Here is a 17,088-nt window from a genome sequence, read left to right as displayed (position 1 = left end):
CAGAGAGCAATCAAGATGGCAGGTGCCCCAAAAATTCCCTCTGGCTGGAGAACAGGGGAGGGACCAATCACAGAGCCGCCTAACACAGAATGTTTTCCTGGCACCTAATGATGGGTGACGCCCATATCTACTGTAAGTCTTGGGTCGTGTGCCAGTTGCATGGAGCCTCAGTGCTACAGCTCTACTCAGGTCCTAATAGACAACTGTGATGATGTGTCTCTACCCCGATCTACTGGGCACAGGTAGGGGACCTGCTAAGTGCATGGCAACTTACTGGAAAGGTTCCCTGACTATCAGCGAGGACCTGAGGAGAACTGTAGCTGTATCCGATTCAGGTCAAATTGCATCATCGGTCAACCGGACTACCTACTTCACCTGTGGCCCAGAGGCCGGGAAGCTTGAATACCCTTCTGGATGGCTGGGAGCATCTCCTGTAATTCAGGAGCTTCCCAGCCATTCCAGGAGAGTAGGTAAGTACAGTACACCACCTTGAACACCATGGTGTGTGAATCATCTGTATACTGTGATCAGAGACGGGCTGAGCCGGGAGGCAGGGTGCCATGTGCCCCCACAGTCTGCCTTGTCCCCAAGTTTCTGGGCCACCTCCACAAAGACTGCAAGAAGTGCCCAGTGTTTCATCAGTATACAGCCGCGGCTGCTGTGACTGTCAGTGGCAGTCGCGGTCACATGATCCATACGCCACACTTACCGTGTCCTACAGGGCTACGGAAGCCCAGTAGGCCCACAGTTTGCAAAAAAACAGTCTGTGATACGGCCGTGCTGCCGTGCATATGCGGCCTTATCACTGTGTCATGTGGATGTCTAGACGCCGGAGACTTCTTCATTGCGGCAAGGGCGGTGGGAGGACCGGGCAGCAGCAGTCACAGCAGAAGTGCAGCCATGTCATTAATATACTGTCGGCTGTGTCACCCAGGCTGGCATAGGTACAAAGAGTTTCCCTGCAACTATGCTTACTGTGGGATCTGTATGATCTTCCGACAGCCGGAATACCGGCGTCGAGCGCAGCATGTCCCCTTGTGGGCTCGCTGCCCTCGCCACGCTTCGGGCCCGGTGGCGACCTTTGGGGGACCACCACCTGAGAGGGGATTTTGGCCGGCAGTCAGAATTGCGGCGTCGGTCTCCTGACAGCCGGGATCTTGACAACCGGTAAATTGAATGCCTCCCCTTCCTGCCGTGTACAGAACTAAACACACACGGAACACTACGTAACAGCTACTATTACTGGATCTGCTGTATATATACAGATCTATGAGCGCAGTACAGACATCTAGAGTGCCGGTCAGGGGCAGATTTAGGGATGAGGATGCCCCTAGGCACAACAGTAAGGGTTAGACTACTTGGTATCCGGACTCCAGGTCGACAGCACAAAGGTCGACACACCTCAGGTCAACGCCAATTGGTCGACACACCTTAGGTCGACATGGACAAAAGGTCGACAGGAACAAGGTCGACATGGAAACAGGTCGACATGAGTTTTTCACGATTTTTTTCTTTTTTTGAACCTTTTCATACTTAACGATCCACGTGGACTACGATTGGAACGGTAAAGTGTGCCAAGCGAAGCGGCAGCGGAGTGAAGGCACCATGCCCGAAGCATGGCGAGCGAAGCGAAGCGGTTCCCGGTCACTCTACGAAGAAAACGACACCAAAAAAACATAAAAAACTCATGTCGACCTTTTTCCATGTCGACCTTGTTCCTGTCGACCTTTTGTCCATGTGGACCTTTTGTCCATGTCGACCTTTTGTCCATGCCGACCTAAGGTGTGTCGACCAATTGGCGTCGACCTAAGGTGTGTCAACCTTTGTGCTGTCGACCCTCAGTCCCAGACCCGACTACTTACCTGCCAGGTGTCAGGATTCTGTGCATTAGGATGCTGCAATCTGTATTCTGACTGCCGGCAGAGCCGGCATCAGAAATCTTGGGGCCCGGTACACCAATATCTCTGGGGCCCCCGCAACCCCCCTTGCCATGGCAGAGAGTGGCTTTAAAAAAATAGTATATGTGTGTGTGTGTGTGTGTGTGTGTGTGTGTGTGTGTGTAACAGGTTTGAATGATGTGTACAGCGCTGCACTGCAGCTCATATGACAAAACAGTTTATGCCGGCTTCAACATTTTGAAGTCATCACCTCGTCATCAGTCTGCCCTTTAGGGTTAAGGCACTAGGGGTAGTTTAGGGTCTGGGTTAGGGTCAGGACCAGCAACAGAACTCTTGGGGCCCACTACACTGACATCTCTGGGGCCCCCTCAACCCCCTTAACTTGACAGAGGGGGGTTTAACTGGTCTAGTGTACCCAGCTTAGCCATTGCAGCTGGTCTGTGGATTACAGCTCCCAGCTCCACTTCTGCAGAACAATGCAACATTGTAATGTCATACCTCCTAACTTCATGGCCGGGCAAGTAGGGACATCTGCGCGTGCCCTTCTGAAAAGGGAGCGTGGGCTATGGAAAAAGGGCGTGGCTTCGTTGGTGGGCCCGTGATTGCGAGCAACTCCCCCGTTTTCGGCACTGGGGTGTCATGTCCAGTGCTCTGTGAGCTGCAGGCATGACCCCTCTCCTTCTGTCTCCACTGAATAGACGCTGTGCGTATGCACACAGCGTATATTCACCGCTGCTCGGCTAAGCAGAGCAGCGAGTGCAGGAGCCTCCCAACTGCCCCTTTTCTCCCCACTGCGGACTGTGGGTGGGACTACGGGGCAGTCCCATGAAAATCGAGACAGTTGGGAGGTATGTAATGTGAGTGACAAGCTGCAGAGATTAACCCTTTCTGTGACGGCTGCACAGGGATCACACAACCTCTATTCATAGCGCTAAGGGGTCATTCCGAGTTGATCGCTAGCTGCATTTGTTCGCAGCGCAGCGATCAGGCTAAAAAATGGCAGTTCTGTGCATGCATATGCGGCGCAATGCGCACGCGAGTCGTACGGCCACAACGAAAAATGCAGTTGTGCACAGGGTCTAGCGATGCATTTCACTCACACAGGTTGCCGCAGAGTGATTGACATGAAGTGGGCGTTTCTGGGTGTCAACTGACTGTTTTCAGGGAGTGTTCGGAAAAACACAGGTGTGGCAGGAAAAACGCAGGCGTGGCTGGGCGAATGCTGGCCGGGTTTGTGACGTCAAAACAGGAACTGAACAGTCTGAAGTGATCGCAAGCGCTGAGTAGGTATTGAGCTATTCTGAAACTACACAAAAAAACTTTGTAGCCGCTCTGCGATCCTTTCGTTCGCACTTCTGCTAAGCTAAAATACACTCCCAGTGGGAGGCGGCATAGCGTTTGCACGGCTGCTAAAAACTGCTATCGAGCAATCAACTGGGAATTACCCCCTAAATTCAATTAGGTGAGGAGTTCTCGCACAGCGAAGAAGTGCAAGTATATACCACACTTACTGCACCGACATATACCGTGCAAATATGTACAGCACTTACCGTACTGACATATACCGTGTAAGTATATACCGCACTTACCGTACCAACATATACCATGCAAGTATATACCACACTTACCGTACCGACATATACCGCACAAGTATATACTGCACTTACCGCACTGACATATACCGCGCAAGTATATACCGCACTTACCGTACCGACATATACCATGCAAGTATATACCGCACTTACCGCACTGACATATACCGTGCAAGTATATACCGCACTTACCGCACCGACATATACCGTGCAAGTATATACCGCACTTACCGTACCGACATATACCGTGCAAGTATATACCACACTTACCGTACCGACATATACCGCGCAAGTATATACCGCACTTACCGTACCGACATATACCATGCAAGTATATACCGCACTTACAGTACCGACATATACCGTGCAAGTATATACCACACTTACCGTACCGACATATACCGTGCAAGTATATACCACACTTACCGTACTGACATATACCGTGTAAGTATATACCGCACTTACCGTACCGACATATACCATGCAAGTATATACCGCACTTACCGTACCGACATATACCATGCAAGTATATACCACACTTACCGTACCTACATATACCATGCAAGTATATACCGCACTTATCGTACCGACATATACCGTGCAAGTATATACCACACTTACCGTACTGACATATACCGTGCAAGTATATACCACACTTACCGTACTGACATATACCGTGTAAGTATATACCGCACTTACCGTACCGACATATACCGTGCAAGTATATACAGCGCTTACCGTACCGACATATACCGTGCAAGTATATACCGCACTTACCGTACCGACATATACTGTGCAAGTATATACCGCACTTACCGTACCGACATATACCTGAAGCCGCGCCTCCACCCCCCTGCCTCATGCCATGAACATCTCAGCTTTGCTTGCATACTGCCATCAGGCTAGCTCCCGCTTGCCTGCACCTCTTGTCATCTGTCTGTCGCCCCTCCCCACTAGATTGTTAGCTCTTCAGAGCAGGGCCTTCTTTCCTCTTGTTATCTAAGCCCTCGTCTCAACACATTTCACTCGCAGCTCTCCCCTACTCAACAACCATCTTTACCCTGCTAGTAAAGGCTCATCTCCATCTATGGCCACCAGCCTCTAGTAGTACGATGAGCACTCCACCAATACTTACATCTTAGCTGTATTATGTATGAGAGTTGTGGTGCTCTATGTTACCTGTACTCTATTTCTGTTATTTATTTACTGTAATGCTATGTTTTGTCTGCCTGTACTGTCCTTTGTACGGCGCTGCGAAACACTTGTGGCGCCTTATAAATAAAATGTCATAATAATAATAATACCGCACTTACCATACTGACATATACCGTGCAAGTATATACCGCACTTACCATACTCACATATACCGTGCAAGTATATACCGCACTTACCGCACCGACATATACCGTGCAAGTATATATCGCACTTACCATGACGACATATACCGTGCAAGTATATACTGCACTTACCGTACCGACATATACTGTGCAAGTATATACTGCACTTACCGTACCGACATATACCGTGCAAGTATATACCGCACTTACCGTACCGACATATACCGTGCAAGTATATACCGCACTTACCATACCGACATATACCGCGCAAGTATGTACCGCACTTACCATACCGACATATACCGTGCAAGTATATACCGCACTTACCGTACCGACATATACCGTGCAAGTATATACCGCACTTACCGTACCGACATATACCGTGCAAGTATATACCGCACTTACCGTACCGACATATACCGTGCAAGTATATACCGCACTTACCGTACCGCACCATACCAATACAGCATGGACCACAGGGGCTGGACACAGCGATGGGGTAACAGGAGGGGGGGGGGGGTTAGGGGCTGTTACTTGTTTTCCTACTTACATTGAGCAATTGGAGCAGACACTATAAAAAGCAATATTGTCACTGTGGCCCCGTTATTTGTGTCCATGATCCTTGGGGCCCCCTGAACCTCAGGGAACAGCACAAGTGTCCCCTTTGTCCTCCCCCTGTCGCTGGTCCTGCTAATGTACAATCATTATTTAATATCAAAAATAGTTTATTCTTGATAAAATAAACTATTAATAAGCAGAATAATCTCTTCTCCTGTAGGATGTGCACAGACTAGATCTGGCTTTAGTTTTGGATCCGGATTTTTATTTTTTCTTCAATTGATAAAAACAGCTAAAGTCACGTTATTATTGCAATCCAAACCGAATCCAAAAGCAGAAATTCAGTTTTAAAATCTGAATTCTAAACTGCGGGAAGATCTGAACAAGGACTAGGTTTGGATCTTCGCCAGAGATCCGGGCCGGGTGTTGGTTCGGATATCTGTAGAACAGAACCGCACAGCTCTACTAACATTGAGTTTTACTCAGGACGCAGCAGTCACCGCACCTCAAATCTCCGTGGGGGTCATTCAGACCTGATCGCTAGGCTGCGTTTTCACACAGCGGGCGATCAGGCACAAACTGCGCATGCATATGCACCGCAATGCGCAGGCTCGGCACACAGGTACAAAGCGGATCGCCACTCAGCGATGGGTTTGTGTGACGGATCATTCGCACAGGCGATCGCAAGGAGATTTACAGGAAGAGGGTGTTTGTGGGTGTCAACTGACTGTTTTCAAGGAGTGTCTTTAAAAACGCAGGCGTGTCCATGCGTTTGCAGGGCGGGTTCCTGACATCAATTCTGGTCCCGGACAGGCTGATGTGATCGCAGCGGCTGAGTAAGTCCTGGGCTGCGCTTAGACTGCACAAAATCTGTTTGTACAGCTCTGCTACACATGCGATCGCACACTTGCACAGCTAAAATACACCTGTAGGTGGCAACTATCTGATCGCAGCAGTGAAAAATCGTTTGCTAGTGATCAGGTCTGAATTAGGCCCAATGGGGGTAATTTAGAGTTGATCGCAGCAGCAAATTTGTTAGCAGTTGGGCAAAACAATGTGCACTGCAGGGGGGGGGGGGCAGATGTAACATGTGCAGAGAGAGTTAGATTTGGGTGGGGTGTGTTCAAACTAAAAACCAAATTGCAGTGTAAAAATAAAGCAGCCAGTATTTACCCTGCACAGAAACAAAATAACCCACCCAGATCTAACACTAATTTGCTGCCGCGATCAACTCTGAATGACCCCCTATGGGGGTTATTCCAAGTTGATCGCTAGCTGCCGTTGTTCGTAGTAGGTTCAGAGCTACTCTGAAACTGCACAAACTGTTTTTGCAGAGCTCGGCTGCACATGCGTTTGCACTTCTGCTAAGCTAAAATACACTCCCCAGTGGGCGGCGGCATAGCGTTTGCACGGCTGCTAAAAATAGCTAGCGAGCGATCAACTCGGAATGACCCCCTATGTCTCCTGCATTGAACAGGTAAAATGCTCATTGCTGATTGGTTAGTGTATAAAATGGTCATTTCTGATTGGTTAGTCTGTAAAATGCTCATTTCTGATTGGTTCGTGTGGTCCAGGCGCCCTGTTTTATGGTGCTGATAATCTACAAGCTCTTATATTATCTACATTTTCTCCTAATCTTGCACACTCCACCCCCTACATATTATACTCATTGCATTATGTCACTAGTCCTAAGCACGTTCAGTTATATATATCCTATCACATCTATAGTATATAGCATCTCTGCATCCTATCCCTTCCTGTGTGTGGCATGTAATATATATTTATATATTTGTTTTGCATTTAGCAGCTTAGACGCTGGTACTTAGTCCATTTTCCGCCAAGGACCCAGCTGCAGCATGGTGCTGCCGTATGCGCTAGTTGTGCTGCGGTTTCTGAGAGATCTCCTGCCATTGGTTACATACTGTAGCTGGGCGTTACAGTTCTATGGAAACCACCCTCCCCATTTATCCGGGCTTGGGACCGGCTATGAGATTTACATAGGCTGGGTTATGGCGTCCTCCCTCCACCTCTCACACCAGACATTCTCGTGGTCTGGTGGACTCTTATGGCCTGTGATGTAGTGCGGCTTCAGCTTCCACCTCTCACACCAGACGTTCTCGTGGTCTGGTGGTCCTGCTGCTGCCTGTGATATAATTACAGCTCTCTCCTTCTGCTACTCTGACATCACGTTCCGCGGCCTGGTGATCACACTGATGGCCTGTGAAGTACCTTGGGCCCCCTCCTTCCACCATGCTAATATCAGTTGTTCCCTGATTCTGGTGGTGCATCTGATGACATGTGATTGGGCTTCCTCCTTCCCCCAGGCTGTTGCCAGGATCGTCCACTTCTCAGAAAGACACTGGACCACTCTCCTTGCACCTTGGTGTATGTCAGTGCTTGGGTGTCTCATTGCCTTTTCCAGGTCTTTGGCCATGTTGTTTAGATCTCTCAATGACATGAGATCATGTGGAATAAACTCATTGATGACGCTTATGAGTCTCACCAGGTCTTCTGTCTCCATGCATATGGGCAGGTTCTTTAATGCCTTCAGTAGCAGCTTCTTCAGCAGATGGTTCCTTGCAAGGTTCCTGTAGAGGGACTCTTCATACTGGAGATCCCCCCAGTAGCTGCCCTCCAGATGTCTGGTGCTACACCCCAGGTGGGGTAAGCAGGTCTTCAGACAGGCCGCTGCAGCCGATGACAGTTCTGCATTCATGCTCTGCATCTTGGTAAGAATCGCTACAAGCTGTTCCCTTATTATGGTGCCTATATCACTACATGGGTAGCGCCGGTACCTCTTTATCAGCTGACTAAGTAGCTGCAGAGCGCTCAGTTGTACATCTTCGCTGGGATGGTTTATGTATCTCAGCACACGGAACAGTATTCTGTCATTTCCATGGCAGCTTTTCTTATCATCTATCCGCACCACGGCCATTAGGGCCAGCATCACTGCGGACAGAATCTCCACGGTCGCACCTTTCAGTGTGCGCAGGAGAGCCTCGATGATGGTGCTGGCCAGTTTCCTGGCCTCCTTTGGTGATGATCCTACACCATTCACCACGCACTGTATGGCCATTAGGAGTACGTCTTCGTCACAGTCGTACAGCGCCGTTAGTATGGTGTTAATGATGACGCTGTATACTCCTCCAGACAGGCAGGTGGCGTACTTGAGGAGCTCTGCTGCGACTGTGAGGCTGCAGAGTTTATTAGGGACATTGGCAGACTTAAATACAGGGCGTAGCATCTTCATCATGTCCTCGCCGCCTCCCATCGCTATGATCTTGCTCACACAGCTTTCCACTGTCACTTCTGCGCTGTACAGCCCATCCGGTGTTATGGAAGTAATAGGCACGCTGGGGGAAGGTGACATTATACACGACAGCGTGTGCTGCAGTGACAGTGGGGGGCAGCCATCTGATGTCATGGACGTTTGGATCTCACAGACGGTATAGTCCCTGTAGTGCTGGGACAATAGTACTAGCACTTTGCTAGCTGCCTGCCAGTCCCTCCCTGCCTGTTCTGCCTGTATCATGGCTCTCACCACTAGAGGCGGGATGTTCTCTGTGAGTAAGGCGGCAGCGTCCTTCCTCACCTCTAGTACATGGGCGTAGAGCGCAATAATCATGTCCGCACTCGTGACTGCTGCGCTGTTACTAAGCAGCCCTTGTGTTTCATCCATTATAATCATCAGCTTCTCAGATTCCATATAGCGGATGATCTCTGGCACACAGTTACTAATAACCGGTGCAAAAATAAGATCTAGTAGATGTATCATTGTTACCGATTCGGCAAATCCAAGGCGTAGTCAGTACAATCTGTCGTAGCCAAGGGTAACGTCGCCGGGTCAGTCAGAATCACTCTCTCAGAGTAAAAGTACTGTATAGCAGGTCGCTAGTAGCAGTATGAGGCCACAGCTGGCCGGCCCCCCAGTATGTAGGCTGTGAGGCCTGTGACATCACTGTGATGTCATAATGGCACTCAACATCAGTGACATCACACATGGCTGCCATGAGTAAGGATCTGGTTATAACAGGTTTATGTGAAATAGCTTTAACCAATGGCTTCATCACCTAATACTAATATCTACATTCAGACCAGCAGGGACACCTGTAGCCAATGTCACACTATATGTTTTATTGTGTCACCCAGACTTAGCGCCCACCTGTGTTATAATAACGCCGGGTCCACAGGGCGTCATTCCAGACATTACATAGAATGAGGGGATATGGGGTATATTTATTGAAGTTTGGAGAGAGATAAGGTGGGTAGAGGTGGGGTGCCGGCCAATCAGCTCCTGGCTGCCATGTTACAGGTTGTGTTTAGGATGTGACAGTTGGGAGCTGTTTGGTTGGTGCTTTGTCCCTTTAGATGGGCCACATGGTACTTACCTGACATCAAATTCTGTGTATGCGTGTGTGTGTGTGTGTGTGTGTGTGTGTGTGTGTGTGTGTGTGTGTGTGTACATATATATATATATATATAACACATCCATCTATCTATCTATCTATCTATCTATCTATCTATCTATCTATCTATCTATCTATCTATTTATCTTTTAACCCGAATATCCTATTTACTGTATGTCAGATATACATATAAAGTCTCTCCCTGCTGTATTCCACCCCACGTCTGTGGAGAAGAGAGAGGGACCAGCGCTCTTCAGAAAACTCTTCTTTCCAGCGCTGTTTTCCCTTTTCCTTGTTCTTTCATGTTTTCAGCGTTGAGAGAACAGGATCCAGACTCATCATTAAGAGCAGGCAGATGAGGCTTCTGCTTACGGTACAGGGCAGCTTGGGGGCACAAGTCCCCAGGGCTGAATGTACAGTTACTAGTGCCCTAGGCTGGTCTCTCTGGGACTCCCCATGTTCCAAGTCTCCATTGCAGTAGCTCATCATTGTATATGGATGTCTTATAGAATAAATGCAACTTCACTTAAATGCTAAAAAATAAGCAGATAGGCCAGTGGTTACCATTACGGCTATACAGGTGTGTAAGGCCGCAGGTCGCCGTGGAGGGTCCTGTCCAACAATCAGATTTTTATTTATTTTTCAGTTTACATTTTGGGGGTATCGGTTAATAAAAAATGATATGGCAAATAAACGTTAATTTCTGAAGCCTACTTCATAATACTAAATAGTAAGACCTGCATCTAACGTGGTACTTCTAGGGACATGTCCGGGGCGGACCCTGGAGATTAGGGACAGGTGCTGCTGCAGGTGGGTGAGCCAATCACCGGCTGCCAGCGTTTCCACCATATATCAGGCAGAAATTCATACACCATATATCACATTACGCTCCATCCCGGCTGGGACGCAGGAGACCAGTATTGGCAGCCCCGCTATTGGCTGATTCATCCCAGTCACAGATGATGACAATGGACATAACTGTAAACGCCGTCATCTGGGTGTGGCCGGGAGAGCCCAGGAAACGCCACTTAGCGTCATTACTGTTATGTACTAAATAGACTTTATTCCAGCTCTGTCTCCAAGTATTACACTCACGCCGGTGGCCAAGCCTTAGAATTCAGATGACTAAAATGGAGGCCACTTGTTGTGGTGACGTCCAATTAATAACACAGCAAATATTATTATACATATAAAGTGTAGAGGACAACAACGCAGAGATGGCGAAATGCGAGGTTCAGGGCTGCAAAATGTAAATGACATGAGGGATTTACCAGGGTCTCAGTACAGGTGGAAGGGGCTGAGAGTGGTCACACATACATAGTGTGAGGAAGGGGCGAATGTGGTCACACATACATAGTGTGAGGAAGGGGCTGAGTGTGGTCACACATAGAGATGAGCGGGTTCGGTTCCTCGGAATCCGAACCCGCCCGAACTTCAGGTTTTTTTACACGGGTCCGAGCGACTCGGATCTTCCCGCCTTGCTCGGTTAACCAGAGCGCGCCCGAACGTCATCATCCCGCTGTCGGATTCTCGCGAGGCTCGGATTCTATCGCGAGACTCGGATTCTATATAAGGAGCCGCGCGTCGCCGCCATTTTCACACGTGCATTGAGATTGATAGGGAGAGGACGTGGCTGGCGTCCTCTCCGTTTATAGAGAAGAGAGTGAGACTAGAGTAGAGAGAGACACAGTATTTACTTTAGTAATTTTGGGGAGCATTAGGAGGAGTACTACTACTTGCTGAAGTGATAGTGTGACTGTATATCTGACTTGTGGGGGAGACAGTGGGGAGCAGTTAGAGTCTGAGAGCAGGAGTACATATTTTAACGTACAGTGCACACTTTTGCTGCCAGAGTGCCACACTGCCATTGTGACCACACTGACCACCAGTATATATTGTGATTGTCTGCTTAGGAGTACTACTTGCAAGTTGCTGATAGTGTGACCAGTGACCTGACCACCAGTTTAATTAATCACCACCAGTTTAATATATATATATATATATATATATATATATATATATATCATTGTATATAATATATATATAATTGTATACCACCTACCTGTTTTTTTTTTTTCTTTCTTCTTGATACATACTACTATAGTAGCTTACTGTAGCAGTCTGCGGTGCTGCTGAGCTGACAGTGTCCAGCAGGTCCGTCATCAGTCATTACATAATAAATATATATACCTGTCCGGCTGCAGTACTAGTGATATTATATATATATTAATTTCATCTCATTATCATCCAGTCTATATTAGCAGCAGACACAGTACGGTAGTCCACGGCTGTAGCTACCTCTGTGTCGGCAGTCGCTGGTCCATCCATAATTGTATACCACCTACCCGTGTTTTTTTTTTTTTCTTTCTTCTTGATACATACTACTATAGTAGCTTACTGTAGCAGTCTGCGGTGCTGCTGAGCTGACAGTGTCCAGCAGGTCCGTCATCAGTCATTACATAATAAATATATATACCTGTCCGGCTGCAGTACTAGTGATATTATATATATATATATATATATATTAATTTCATCTCATTATCATCCAGTCTATATTAGCAGCAGACACAGTACGGTAGTCCACGGCTGTAGCTACCTCTGTGTCGGCAGTCGCTGGTCCATCCATAATTGTATACCACCTACCCGTGTTTTTTTTTTTTTCTTTCTTCTTGATACATACTACTATAGTAGCTTACTGTAGCAGTCTGCGGTGCTGCTGAGCTGACAGTGTCCAGCATGTCCGTCATCAGTCATTACATAATAAATATATATACCTGTCCGGCTGCAGTACTAGTGATATTATATATATATATATATATATATATATATTAATTTCATCTCATTATCATCCAGTCTATATTAGCAGCAGACACAGTACGGTAGTCCACGGCTGTAGCTACCTCTGTGTCGGCAGTCGCTCATCCATCCATAATTGTATACCACCTACCCGTGGTTTTTTTTTTCTTTCTTCTTGATACATACTACTATAGTAGCTTACTGTAGCAGTCTGCGGTGCTGCTGAGCTGACAGTGTCCAGCAGGTCCGTCATCAGTCATTACATAATAAATATATATACCTGTCCGGCTGCAGTACTAGTGATATTATATATATATATTAATTTCATCTCATTATCATCCAGTCTATATTAGCAGCAGACACAGTACGGTAGTCCACGGCTGTAGCTACCTCTGTGTCGGCAGTCGCTGGTCCATCCATAATTGTATACCACCTACCTGTGGTGTTTTTTTTTTTTTCTTTCTTCTTGATACATACTACTATAGTAGCTTACTGTAGCAGTCTGCGGTGCTGCTGAGCTGACAGTGTCCAGCAGGTCCGTCATCAGTCATTACATAATAAATATATATACCTGTCCGGCTGCAGTACTAGTGATATTATATATATATATATATTAATTTCATCTCATTATCATCCAGTCTATATTAGCAGCAGACACAGTATGGTAGTCCACGGCTGTAGCTACCTCTGTGTCGGCAGTCGCTGGTCCATCCATAATTGTATACCACCTACCCGTTGTTTTTTTTTTTTCTTTCTTCTTGATACATACTACTATAGTAGCTTACTGTAGCAGTCTGTGGTGCTGCTGAGCTGACAGTGTCCAGCAGGTCCGTCATCAGTCATTACATAATAAATATATATACCTGTCCGGCTGCAGTACTAGTGATATTATATATATATATATATTAATTTCATCTCATTATCATCCAGTCTATATTAGCAGCAGACACAGTACGGTAGTCCACGGCTGTAGCTACCTCTGTGTCGGCAGTCGCTCATCCATCCATAAGTATACTAGTATCCATCCATCTCCATTGTTTACCTGAGGTGCCTTTTAGTTGTGCCTATTAAAATATGGAGAACAAAAATGTTGAGGTTCCAAAATTAGGGAAAGATCAAGATCCACTTCCACCTCGTGCTGAAGCTGCTGCCACTAGTCATGGCCGAGACGATGAAATGCCAGCAACGTCGTCTGCCAAGGCCGATGCCCAATGTCATAGTACAGAGCATGTAAAATCCAAAACACCAAATATCAGTAAAAAAAGGACTCCAAAATCTAAAATAAAATTGTCGGAGGAGAAGCGTAAACTTGCCAATATGCCATTTACCACACGGAGTGGCAAGGAACGGCTGAGGCCCTGGCCTATGTTCATGGCTAGTGGTTCAGCTTCACATGAGGATGGAAGCACTCAGCCTCTCGCTAGAAAAATGAAAAGACTCAAGCTGGCAAAAGCACCGCAAAGAACTGTGCGTTCTTCGAAATCCCAAATCCACAAGGAGAGTCCAATTGTGTCGGTTGCGATGCCTGACCTTCCCAACACTGGACGTGAAGAGCATGCGCCTTCCACCATTTGCACGCCCCCTGCAAGTGCTGGAAGGAGCACCCGCAGTCCAGTTCCTGATAGTCAGATTGAAGATGTCAGTGTTGAAGTACACCAGGATGAGGAGGATATGGGTGTTGCTGGCGCTGGGGAGGAAATTGACAAGGAGGATTCTGATGGTGAGGTGGTTTGTTTAAGTCAGGCACCCGGGGAGACACCTGTTGTCCGTGGGAGGAATAGGGCCGTTGACATGCCTGGTGAAAATACCAAAAAAATCAGCTCTTCGGTGTGGAAGTATTTCAACAGAAATGCGGACAACATTTGTCAAGCCGTGTGTTGCCTTTGTCAAGCTGTAATAAGTAGGGGTAAGGACGTTAACCACCTCGGAACATCCTCCCTTATACGTCACCTGCAGCGCATTCATAATAAGTCAGTGACAAGTTCAAAAACTTTGGGCGACAGCGGAAGCAGTCCACTGACCAGTAAATCCCTTCCTCTTGTAACCAAGCTCACGCAAACCACCCCACCAACTCCCTCAGTGTCAATTTCCTCCTTCCCCAGGAATGCCAATAGTCCTGCAGGCCATGTCACTGGCAATTCTGACGAATCCTCTCCTGCCTGGGATTCCTCCGATGCATCCTTGCGTGTAACGCCTACTGCTGCTGGCGCTGCTGTTGTTGCTGCTGGGAGTCGATGGTCATCCCAGAGGGGAAGTCGTAAGCCCACTTTTACTACTTCCACCAAGCAATTGACTGTCCAACAGTCCTTTGCGAGGAAGATGAAATATCACAGCAGTCATCCTGTTGCAAAGCGGATAACTGAGGCCTTGACAACTATGTTGGTGTTAGACGTGCGTCCGGTATCCGCCGTTAGTTCACAGGGAACTAGACAATTTCTTGAGGTAGTGTGCCCCCGTTACCAAATACCATCTAGGTTCCACTTCTCTAGGCAGGCGATACAGAGAATGTACATGGACGTCAGAAAAAGACTCACCAGTGTCCTAAAAAATGCAGTTGTACCCAATGTCCACTTAACCACGGACATGTGGACAAGTGGAGCAGGGCAGGGTCAGGACTATATGACTGTGACAGCCCACTGGGTAGATGTATGGACTCCCGCCGCAAGAACAGCAGCGGCGGCACCAGTAGCAGCATCTCGCAAACGCCAACTCTTTCCTAGGCAGGCTACGCTTTGTATCACCGCTTTCCAGAATACGCACACAGCTGAAAACCTCTTACGGCAACTGAGGAAGATCATCGCGGAATGGCTTACCCCAATTGGACTCTCCTGTGGATTTGTGGCATCGGACAACGCCAGCAATATTGTGTGTGCATTAAATATGGGCAAATTCCAGCACGTCCCATGTTTTGCACATACCTTGAATTTGGTGGTGCAGAATTTAAAAAAAAACGACAGGGGCGTGCAAGAGATGCTGTCGGTGGCCAGAAGAATTGCGGGACACTTTCGGCGTACAGGCACCACGTACAGAAGACTGGAGCACCACCAAAAACGCCTGAACCTGCCCTGCCATCATCTGAAGCAAGAAGTGGTAACGAGGTGGAATTCAACCCTATATATGCTTCAGAGGTTGGAGGAGCAGCAAAAGGCCATTCAAGCCTATACAATTGAGCACGATATAGGAGGTGGAATGTACCTGTCTCAAGCGCAGTGGAGAATGATTTCAACGTTGTGCAAGGTTCTGCAACCTTTTGAACTTGCCACACGTGAAGTCAGTTCAGACACTACCAGCCTGAGTCAGGTCATTCCCCTCATCAGGCTTTTGCAGAAGAAGCTGGAGGCATTGAAGGAGGAGCTAAAAGGGAGCGATTCCGCTAGGCATGTGGGACTTGCGGATGGAGCCCTTAATTCGCTTAACAAGGATTCACGGGTGGTCAATCTGTTGAAATCAGAGCACTACATTTTGGCCACCGTGCTCGATCCTAGATTTAAAACCTACCTTGGATCTCTCTTTCCGGCAGACACAAGTCTGCTGGGGTTCAAAGACCTGCTGGTGACAAAATTGTCAAGTCAAGCGGAACGCGACCTGTCAACATCTCCTCCTTCACATTCTCCCGCAACTGGGGGTGCGAGGAAAAGGCTCAGAATTCCGAGCCCACCCGCTGGCGGTGATGCAGGGCAGTCTGGAGCGACTGCTGATGCTGACATCTGGTCCGGACTGAAGGACCTGACAACGATTACGGACATGTCGTCTACTGTCACTGCATATGATTCTGTCACCATTGAAAGAATGGTGGAGGATTATATGAGTGACCACATCCAAGTAGGCACGTCAGACAGTCCGTACTTATACTGGCAGGAAAAAGAGGCAATTTGGAGGCCCTTGCACAAACTGGCTTTATTCTACCTAAGTTGCCCTCCCACAAGTGTGTACTCCGAAAGAGTGTTTAGTGCCGCCGCTCACCTTGTCAGCAATCGGCGTACGAGGTTACTTCCAGAAAATGTGGAGAAGATGATGTTCATTAAAATGAATTATAATCAATTCCTCCGTGGAGACATTGACCAGCAGCAATTGCCTCCACAAAGTACACAGGGAGCTGAGATAGTGGATTCCAGTGGGGACGAATTGATAATCTGTGAGGAGCGGGATGTACACGGTGATATATCGGAGGATGATGATGAGGTGGACATCTTGCCTCTGTAGAGCCAGTTTGTGCAAGGAGAGATTAATTGCTTCTTTTTCGGTGGGGGTCCAAACCAACCCGTCATTTCAGTCACAGTCGTGTGGCAGACCCTGTCACTGAAATGATGGGTTGGTTAAAGTGTGCATGTCCTGTTTATACAACATAAGGGTGGGTGGGAGGGCCCAAGGACAATTCCATCTTGCACCTCTTTTTTCTTTCATTTTTATTTGCGTCATGTGCTGTTTGGGGAGTGTTTTTTGGAAGGGCCATCCTGCGTGACACTGCAGTGCCACTCCTAGATGGGCCAGGTGTTTGTGT

This window comes from Pseudophryne corroboree, chromosome 8 (genome assembly GCF_028390025.1).
Source record: "Pseudophryne corroboree isolate aPseCor3 chromosome 8, aPseCor3.hap2, whole genome shotgun sequence".
Classification (NCBI taxonomy): domain Eukaryota; kingdom Metazoa; phylum Chordata; class Amphibia; order Anura; family Myobatrachidae; genus Pseudophryne; species Pseudophryne corroboree.
Note: the sequence above shows the minus strand (reverse complement) of the source record.